The sequence below is a fragment of the Dipodomys ordii genome, unplaced genomic scaffold, assembly GCF_000151885.1.
Source record: "Dipodomys ordii isolate 6190 unplaced genomic scaffold, Dord_2.0 Scaffold32, whole genome shotgun sequence".
NCBI lineage: Eukaryota > Metazoa > Chordata > Mammalia > Rodentia > Heteromyidae > Dipodomys > Dipodomys ordii.
This window is the reverse complement of record NW_012267248.1, coordinates 9885935-9896743: the sequence shown is the minus strand read 5'-3', so window position 1 is coordinate 9896743 and position 10809 is coordinate 9885935. Positions and strand designations below refer to the sequence as shown.

The 10809-nt window shown below is 43.0% G+C and overlaps 1 pseudogene; it reads right to left on the bottom strand.

Moving 5' to 3' along the window:
* Positions 1-6198: 6198 nt before the first annotated feature.
* Positions 6199-9799, bottom strand: LOC105985919 (annotated as a pseudogene).
* Between the last annotated feature and the right edge of the window lie 1010 nt (positions 9800-10809).

Here is a 10809-nt window from a genome sequence, read left to right as displayed (position 1 = left end):
AAAAAAACAAAACACACACACACACAAAACAAAAACAACAAAAAAGTATCATTGCTGCCAGGTAAGGCTGGAGCTGACCAAAGTAAGGGACAGGTAGAGTTCTATTGGAAAGGTATTTTAGGACTTCTTTTTGCACATTGAAAGTTCCTGAATAACCTCAGGCTTGAAATGCTTTAAATGTTGAGGGAGAAGTCTGAAGAGTCTGAACCTTGAACTATAAACTTTCTAACAGTCTAACTTACCTCAAGTTTGAATTGGGTGGTTCTTATAAGTTGAGTATATTTTAAAGGTTGAATGTATTTGTAGGCTGGGTGTATTTATTTCTTTTGGTTTTGTGTCAGTAGTGTGGCTTTAACTCAGAGTCTGGGTACTCTGTCTTAGCTTTTTGCTTGGTCCACAGCTCTACTGTGTTTTTATCTTTTTGTGTTTTTTTTTTGTTTCAGCTGGTTAATTGGTTATCCAAGTCTCATAGACTTTCCTGCCTGGGCTGGCTTTGAACCTTAGTCCTCAGATCTCAGCGTCCTGAGTCGTTAGGATTACAGGCATGAGCCACTTGTGCTTGACTAGGTTAGGTGAATTTTAGACACTGGGTATTATGGGGAGAAGGTAGAACAAGAGCTCCAAGTGAGGGGACTTGATTTCTTCCCCACTATAGTCTGCTCTTTTCTTCCTCCTCTCTCCACTCTGGCTAGTTGTTGATGTGATTTTGAAGTGAGACGCTGAGCTTCTGATCACTAAGAATAATGTTTAAGAAGGACATTGCCTCTCTGCCTTCCAAGCATATTTGCTTGTCAGAGAACATAGTGCAAAGCTCTACCACAGTCGGAGTTAGGAGCCAATGGCTCACACCTGTAATCTTAGCTACTTAGGAGGCTGAGATCTGAGGATTGCAGTTCGAAGCCAACTCACACAGGAAGTATAGTGAGACTCTTATCTCTGATTAACCACTGAAAAGCCAGAAGTGGACCTATGGTTCAAATGGTAGAGCACTAGTCTTGAGCAGAAAAGCAAAGGAACAGTGCCCAGAACCTGAATTAAAACTTTAGTACCAGAGCACACATATGCATGAATGCATGCGTACACACACACACACACCAAAAAAAAAAAAAAACATAGTTCAAGATGTTACCAGGTGGGAAAAGATCCTTGTAGAAAAGTTTCAGCAAATTCCCAAATTAAAATATGAGAAATCAGAAAATTAGCTTTGAGTTCATAAAGCTTAGTAATTGTGTTTTTAATGGCAGAAGACAAGTTTTTATAGAATTTCAAGTACTTTTCTGCTGCCTAGGGCTTCGTTTTTAGCTTTCCTGTTACCAAAGAAAGCTAATACCTCACAGGAATTTTTGTGAGTGATTAATGAAGTAAAAAGTATAGTTCAGGGGCTGGGAAGGTGGCTCAGTGGTAGAGTGCTTACCTTGCATGCATGAGTTGATTCCTCAGGACCACGTAAACAGAAAAAGCCGAAAGTGGTGCTGTGGCTCAAGTGGTAGATTGCTAGCTTTGAGCTGAAGAGCTGAGGGACAGCGCCCAAGTCCAGAGTTCAGACTCCACAACCCACCAAAAAAAAAAAAAAGTACAGTTTAAAGTCCAGACAGTGTTAATACCTCATTCTATTCTGGAAACATTTCCACTTGCCTGAAAGATACTGAGGGAGGTCACCTAAGCCATAAAGTTAGAAATAGACATCAACCTTTCATAATGTGAACCATAAGTAGGATATAGACAGATACCAAGGATTAACAAGATGGATGGAAATCAGAGTGCCATGTTGACACATCACAAAATAAAACAACACCCAAGGACTCTTGAATATATATATATAAAGAGAGAGAGAATATATGTTGAATATATATATATATATATTGAATGTATGTTGAATATATTGAATATATGTTGAATATATAGGATATATATATATATATAGGATATATATGTGTATATATATATATATATATATATATATATTCCTGTCCTGGGGCTTGAACTCAGGGCTGGCACTATCCCCCAGCCTCCTTGTGGGCAAGGGTAGTGCTTTACCACTTGGACCACAGCACTACTTCCAGCTTTTTCTGAGTAGTTTATTGAAGATAAGAGTCTCAGGACTTTCCTGCCTGTACTGGTTTCAACCCATGATTCCCAGATCTCAGCCTCCTGAGTAGCTAGGATTATAGGCGTGAGTCCCCAGTTCCCGGCTTTGAAAAATCTTTACAAATAGAAATCTCACTGGTGCCTATAGTCATAGTAACTTAGGAGGTTGGCATCTGAGGATCACAGTTAGAAGCCAGTCTAAGCAGGAAAGTCTGTGAGAGTCTTAATCTCCAGTTAACCACCAGAAACCTGGAAGTAGAGCTGTGACTCAAGTGGTAGAGTACTAGTAGCCTTGAGCAAAAAAAGCTCTAAGGAACAGAAAGGTCCTGAATTTAAGTCTTAGTACTGGCACTAACTGACTGAATACATGAGTAAACAAATCTGCTATATCCCCAAACACTTCATTCATTGCTCAATCTATTTTGTGTGCTTACTTTATGTCAGGCACTATATTAGGCTTCACAAATCTAAAACAAATGCACCAAAAATGAATATAAGCCTACCCTGTTTTAGGCGCCATGAGAGATTAAGCAGCATTTCTTCCCTCCAGGAGCTTTCCAGCAAGTTAATCTCTATTGAGACTTCAGCAAGGGAAATTTGCCCAGAAGCATTCTGCTAGAAGACAGTCGGCCTGGTTAAAGGGAGTTAAGATGCCGCATAAGTAAAACTACAAACTTGGATATGCTAAAGTGCAAAGGTCAATTTGCCTCTGAAGGTCAGTTTGTGTCACTCCAAACCTTGCCCTCAGAGAAGAAAATACATACCTACAGGAACCAGCCTGTGTCTGGAGTCCTAGAACGAGGTATGAGGGACACACACAGTGAGACTTGATACCATCTCTATAGGAGGGCTTCTGACTTCACACGTGTCACCAGAAGCCATCTCTCAGGAGGATAGTTGACTGCCCTGGTGGATATGAACCACTGCTGGGACCTTCTGATATGGAGCTCAGAATAATGATTTTCTGCTATTTTCCTGGGACTCCCTTTCATTTTACCCACTTAAAAGCTGCCTTTTTCACAGAGGGAGCTCTTGGATCCCCTGCACAGACCCCCTTGTGCTTAAGGTTCTGCCTTCACATTTAGTTCCTAGTGAGAAATTCTACAGCCTCAAGTCCAGACTGACTTCTCACAGACTACAATGGGTGTTTCATTCAAATATATGCCTGTTGGGAAGGGAAAGCCCAAGAGCTAGTCAAAAATACTTGAACTCGGGGCTTACACACTCTCCTTTAGCTTTTCACTCAAGGCTACAATTTGAGCCACAGCTCCACTTCCAGCTTTTTGCTAGTTAATTAGAAATTTGATTCTCAGGGGCTTTCCTACCTGTGCTGGCTTTGAGCTTTGAACCTTACATCTCAGCCTCCCACATAGCTAGAATTAGAAGCTTGAGACCAGTGTCCATCGAGAAAAACAACTTTAATGGGCTTGTTTGGTTTTCTCCTGCCTCATCCTCTGCTGCCCTGTGTTAGGTACAGATAACAACTCAGCTTCCTCCTTAGTATGTGACTCCACTTCTTCATCTTTTGGCATGCTATATCTTTTGCAAAAGTATATATAAAAAAGGGCAACCATCAGTAATGATATTACTAGACTGCTTCAAAAATTATTCATGTAACTTTATACTTTTTTACCATATTGGAATAAAACCATCTCCTAGTCGTGAGTGTGTGTGTGTGTGTGTGAGTGTGTGTGTGTGTGTGTGAGTGTGTGTGTCACAGTTGGACAGACCCAGGGTTTGGAGCTGGAGACGGAGAAGGAGAGGAGCAGGTGTCTGAACAGTCAAGGTTGAATGCATGCATGAAAGAGTGAAGTACATCAAAACATCAGAGCAGGGGCTGGGAAGGTGGCTCAGTGGTAGAGTGCTTGCCTTGCATGCATGAGGCCCTGGGTTTGATTCCTCAGCACCACATAAGCAAAAAGAAAAAAGCCGGAAGTGGCGCTGTGGCTCAAGTGGTAGAACGCTAGCTTACCTGAGGGACAGCGCCCAGGCCCAGAGTTCAGGCCCATGACCGGACCCAAAAAAAACAAAACAAAACAAAAAAACATCAGAGCAGAAACCTCTTCCCCAGGCAGTCACCTGTGTCATGACTCCATCATATTCATCCACATGAACTTGGTTCTCCCCTGCTCTCCCAGGCTTCTCTCTGTTTCCTTAGTTCCCTTATCCTTTCTTTTCTAGCCTACCCAAAGGCTCCACTCCATGAGTCCCAATACAGCTTTTCAATCCCATGCCCATTGCACAGAAAGAGCAGCCCACAAAAGATGGCTAAAACACATGTGCAAAATATTCACCCTCTGCTGGGCGCTGGTGGCTCACACCCATAATCCTAGCTACTCAGGGGGCTGAGATCTGAGGATTGCAGTTCAAAGCCAGTCCAGGCAGGAAACTCCATGAGACTCATCTCCATTTAACCACCAGAAAACCAGAAGTGGCACTGTGGCTCAAGTGGTAGAGTGCTCTCCTTGAGCTGAAGAGCTGAGGGATAGTGCCTAGGCCCAGAGTTCTAGGTCCACAATGGACAAAAAAAAAAAAATCACCCTCCCACATATGACAAATGATTGCAATTCTTTCATTCAAGCAGATTTTAAAAAGAAATATGAAGGGATCTCTAGTGTTAGTGGACAGGTGGTGTAACAAGTTGTCCTGGACACTGGTGGACCGATGGATAACTAGAACATAGTTTAAAAAAACAATTTGGGCATATGTATCAAGAACTGTACGTGTTTCCATCTTTCAATCAGGCTGGTCTTAATTATAAAGAAAATAACAATAAAATGTGGTAAAACTGAGTGTGGGAAGGTATTACCTTCTTTTTGATGTTAGTCATCCATGATAGGATTTTTTGTGTGTGTGCCAATATTGGGGCTTGAACTCAGGGCCTTCTACGTGTTTCTCTTATTTGTTTTTTGATTGTTGTTATTTGCTTTTTTTCACTCAAGGCTGTTGCTCTATCACTTGAGCCACAAATCCACTTCAAGCAGTTTTCCGGTTGGTTGAAAGGAAGAATCTCCTGGGCTAGCTTTGAATTCTGATTTTCAGATCTCAGCCTCCTGTGGCTAGGATTACAGGTGTGAGCCACCAGCACCCAGCTTAAAGCAGGATTTTACATAGTGAAAACCAGACAAGATGCTTAATTAACCACTGACAAACTTGTCAGTGGGCTCTGATAAAAAACAATCTGATATATGTTTTTGATCTGATCCATTTCTTCATTGTCTGGCATTCTGTATCTTTTGCAAAAGTATTAAAAAAAAATGCAACAGTAACAATATTGCTAGTGTGATTTAAAAAAAGTGACTCATACAATTCTACCCCTTTTACTATATTGAAATAAAATCACCTCCTAGTCATGAGTATGTGTATATGGGTGCACACGCATGATTGAAAACAATGTAGTACAAGATCAAAAGCATGATTCAAAACAATGCAGTCATTAGCAATTGTTATGCTATGTTGCTATGTAAAAGTAGCAGAATCCAAAGTTATATAGTGAGTATGGCAAATTATGTAAGGCCAACAAAAGAGAGTTAAACAATTGTCAGTTTGTCTTGCGTGCACTTATGTTTCTCTTGTTCATATTTTTCTGTAGTTCTAGATTTTCTGCTACAAGATTGAATTGTGTGTAAGGAAAAAGGTTTATAATTTTCTGCCTACCCAGAATGGTAAAGGGGATTTAACATGACAGGTGACCCTGAGGAATCACGCCAGCTTGGTCCACAGAGGCGTCCAGTCTCCAATCAGCCAAGGCCAAGCAATGGTGACTTACCTTGATGGGTATGGAGGGAAAGAATGAGAGAGAAGATGAGACAGGGAGAGGGGGGGGGGTCCTGGGGCCTAGGTACTGCCCTGAGCTTTTTGGGCTCAAGGCTAGTGTACCACACTTCCACTTCTGACTTTTTTTGGGTGCTCAATTGGAGATAAAAATCTCATGGACTTTCTTGCCAGGCTGGATTCAAACCAGGATCCTCAGATCTCAGCTTCCCAAGTAACTAAGATTATAGGTGTGAATCACCAGTATCCAGTTTTAAGAACATTTTTTTAATGTCATGTATACACACAGACTACACTATCACCACCACCAGCAGCATCACCACACTACACTCTGAGCTAACTTCCTGCCGAACTGAAACCTGGCCCACATACTTGTGTCACCCAGAAATGTTCATGAGGAGAACAGGCATCTTTCAACCACTCAAGTAAATCAAGGGCCCTCCAGTCTTCAAATGAATGAAATGAACAAATTCCTTTGTAAAGGCCACACAGGCAGAGCCAAAGTAAACAATGAGATGATGGGGAGCAAGGTGTTTTCAGTCCAGCCCATAGCAGGAAAGGAGAACCCCAGTATCTTGGCTCCATATATACTATTTGGTCCTTCCTCTAATATGTGCTGGGGACAGTACCTTAGGATAATAGTCTTCTATTTACCTCCTTTCAGATGCTGTTCCTTGTTGGTCTTCAGGGGGAAATCTTGCCCACAGGTGTTGAGGAGGTACTTCCAGGGGACCTTGGAGGCCACCAGATTCTTCATGCAGTTCAGCTCAGCCTGGAGCCTGGAGAAGCCTGCATAGTCCATGGGTTGCATCTTGGAAGCCAGAAACGCGCTTGGGAAGCAGCTGAGTAACTGTCCCACGGCCTCTTTGAATTCAACCGTGGCCTTTACGTCCACATGAATGCAGTAGATATTTGGGGGTATGTAGATGGCCTTAAACAGCCTTCTGAATATATCAAAGTTTTTGTGGACAACCATGATATAGGTCAAAGGAAGGCAGCTTCATCTCTGGACAGAGCTTTCATTATGTAATTATTTAGGATCAAGCACTCTTACAAATTCTATGTCTCCATGATATCACTTTTACCCAACACCTTTTGTGCCAGGTCACAATTGTGGCACAGACTTCTGTGAGGACTGAGGCACTGGAGACTTTTCCCACTCCCAGATATTTCTGTATAATCAGTAGACAAGAACGAAAGTGTTATGTAGCTAGCTAGGAGCCCCATGATAAAGGTGGACACCTTCTGCTTCATCTTGCTACTACCTCTTCTTCATTCATCATTTTTCTGACTTCACACCACTGCCAAAGTCAGGTCTAGGCCCAGACTGCAGAAATCCTTAGTAACTCCATATTTATGTATGCATTTGTTTATGTATTTATGTATAAATTTCCTTATTTATTGTGCTGGCCCCGGGGCTTGATCTCAGAGCCTGGGCTCTCTCTCCTTTAGCTTTTTCCTTCAAGGCTAGTGCTCACACCTCCATTTCAAGCTTTTTGTTGGTTAACTGGAGAGAAGAGTCTCATAGACTTTTCTGCTTGAGCTGCCTTTGAGTATCTTGGATTACAGATGTGAGCCACCGATGCCTAGCAATGACATCTTTCTTTTCAGACAGGAGTAAAATTCAACAGGATTCACTGAAGAGGAGGGCAGTCACTCTGAATCTGAAGTTCTTCTCTGATCCTGAAAGGACTGGGCTGAGCTGAGAACAAAAGTCACTGGGCCAAGAGATCAGCTGATCACCAGGCAAGCACAGCTGGGCACTTCTTTCAGACCAATGTCACATAAAGACTGTCACCTCAGCATGGTCTTCCTACAGGAATATGTCATCCTGCAGCTCTCTTCCTCCAGCGAGGGTGCCCATCACAACCACTGGTGTCACCAGGGACATTTCTTCTTCAACTTGGGACAGTCACTGTTGTCCTGAAGCAGGTCACTGTTGAAAGTAACAATACCTCAATTGAAGAGCAGTGTCTTGATAACTTAGATCTAAAAATAAGGATCAGGTGCCGATGGCTCACGCCTGTAATCCTAGCTACTCAGGAGGCTGAGATCTGAGGATCACAGTTCAAAGCCAGCCCAGGCAGGAAAGTCCTTCAGACTCTTATCTCCAATAAACCACTCAGAAAACCAGGAGTGGTGCAGTGGCTCAAGTAGTAGAGCGCTAGACTTGAGTTGAAGAGCTGAGGGACAGGGTTCAAGCCCAGAGTTCAAGCTCCATGACCAACAACAACAACAAAAAGAATTCAGAGTTGGGTTGGGAATGTGGCTTAGCGGTAGAGTGTTTGCCTAGAATGCAGGAAATCCTGGGTTTGATTCCTCAGTACCACATAAACAGAAAAAGCTGGAAGTGGCACTGTGGCTCATGTAGTAGAATGCTAGCATTGAGCTGAAGAAGCTCAGGGACAGTGCCCAGGCCCTCAATTGAAACCCCCAGGACTGGAAGAAAAATAAAAGAATTCAGAGTATTTCAGGGCTGGAGGGAATATAATGGACTGTTCATCCCAACCAATTCAATGCACCTTACAAATGGAGGACAGCAGAATTGAACTATAGCTAACATTCCACCACACCAACGTGGGAGGTGAAAATTGACATGATATTCACTTTGCACATAAGGAAAGTGAAGCCTAAAGAACACACTGACTTACCTGGTATTTAATAATGGACACATGGGGTCTTAAACCTAAATATATAAATGTACATGTGTGCACGTGCACACCCCGCGCACCCCCTCCTCATCCCCCTCCCCCACCCCCACCACCACATCTTGATGTGACATGCAAGCTGGCCTGGAAATCTTGGATTCATGTAATCTTCCTGCCTCAGCCTCCTGAGTAGCTGGGACTGGATTTCAACCCTGATTTTTCTTGAGCTCACAGGCCTTTTATCTCCCTCTGTCTTTTCTGAATGAGTTCCCCTTTACCTTTTAGGTCACAGTGCAACCAATGAGGCTCTCTGGCGAGCTTTTCCTACCTTCCCCAGGCTGGGTTGGGAGCCACTTCTTTTGCCCTAATGGGGTCTCTTACTCCCTGGAATTTTGCTTCTGTTTGCTCTAATACCAGTCATGGACACTAGTCCTGTCTGTTGAGTATTGTATTGTCCGCCCCTGGCTCAGAGTAAACATTTATCACTGAATTTAGTCCAACTTACCTCCTTTTCTTCGTACCAGGCATTAGCCAAAATCTACTGAAGATCCAGTGTAACCTGCAAAACATTTTTATACAATGTGAGAGCTAAAAATGATTTTGCCCTTTTGAGTTATTAGGGGGAAAAATTAAAGTATGAAAATAGTTTGATGTGACTATTATATGAACTTCAAATTTCAGTGTCCATAAACACAGGGTTATTAGATCCTAGCCATTCTCACATGACAGCAGAGCTGAGTTACTGCATGGAAAGCTAAACCCTAAGCTATTAGGCTAGCCAGCAAAGCCTAATAGCGTCACGGGTGACTCATCAGAAATGGCTTCCCCGTCTCTCCTCTCTTTTGTCTGATTCTCTGTATACAGCCCATGTTCTCACCAATTCAAGATGGCTGTTGGAGACATGGTGCCATTTTGCTTTCTGCTTTATTTTTGAGATCTGGTGAGTGTTAGGAGGACATCATATTTGGTGATAGCAGAGTAGAGATTCTAAAGAGAGGCTTGTGTGGGTCTGAGTGTATAGCTTAGTGGTCCAGTATGAGGCCTTGCGTTTGATCCCCAGAGAGAAGAGAAGGTAGAAATTTGTGTGGGTTTCCATCCTGACTTTGCTATGTATCCTGACCAGGTGAGTTTACCTTTCTGTTTCAGTCTTTATAAAATAAAGAGAAAACAATCAAGGTGGTTTTGTGGGTGCCTGTGTTAAAAATATGTACTTTGTGCGAACTCTGACACATGGTAAACATTCTTACTGCTGCCTGCTGCTGCACCTGTTCACGGCTACCATCTACCATGTGGCCAAAGCCCTAGAAAGCCTGGCTCAGTGGAGGTCCCAGCTGTGATGAGACACAGTCCTGGCCCTGCTCAGAGTAGCTCAGTTGGAGTAGCTTAGTGTGCTTTCCCTGTCATTCAGGAGGACAGACAAGACTGGAGGGGGGGGGGAGAGGGGTGGAAGGAGGAAGGGAGAATCTTCATGCCATGCAATCATTTTATTCCCACCTGCCTGTGAGCAGCCAAAAGGGAAGAATCATCTCCACAGATCCAACAAGGCATGCCTCAGTGTGATATTTGAGGGACAGTAAAAAGTCTACAAGTTCTCAGCCCACAGAGGCCAGCTAGCTTAGGTGTCAACAAAGATCCCAATAAGCCTGGTGCTGGTGGCTCACTCCTAGCTACTTAGGAGGATGAGAACTGATGTTGGAGGTTAACTAGCCTGGGCAGAAAAGTGTAAGAGAATCCCATCTCCCATTAACCAGCAAAATGCTGGACTGGAGGTGTGGCTCAAGTGGAAAAGCACCTGTCATGAGCAAGAGTGAGAACCAAGTGAGAGTTTGTGTCCTAGAGATCAAGCCTGTTATGAACACCAAAAACAAAAACCCAATACAAACAATAAAGAGATTCCATAAGAAGACACAGTGTTTATTATCTAACAAGGCTGGCTGACTGATAGCTTCTTTATACCTCGTTAAATCCCATTAGGAATCTAATGACTGTAGAGATCCTGAAAACATGAGTCTTGACACTGGTGAGCTTAGGAATAAAAGCAAGCCAGGTCTGGAGTGTGGGCTGCTGCTAGGGATCCTTTAGAATGTGTGGCAGGGAGGGCTGCACTCCAGGGGAGGAGACTAAGGCTGGAAATTGCATCCGAGATTTCATACACCACTTGGACTCCTGTCCCATTTAGAAGTGACTCTTACAATTCAAGAGTTCTCCATAGTCTTAGACAAGTTCAAATAAAACTTAAATCATTTTTGTTGGTTACCTTCATGTGATTTGACTGAGCACTGTTTTGGGGTTTTGTTTG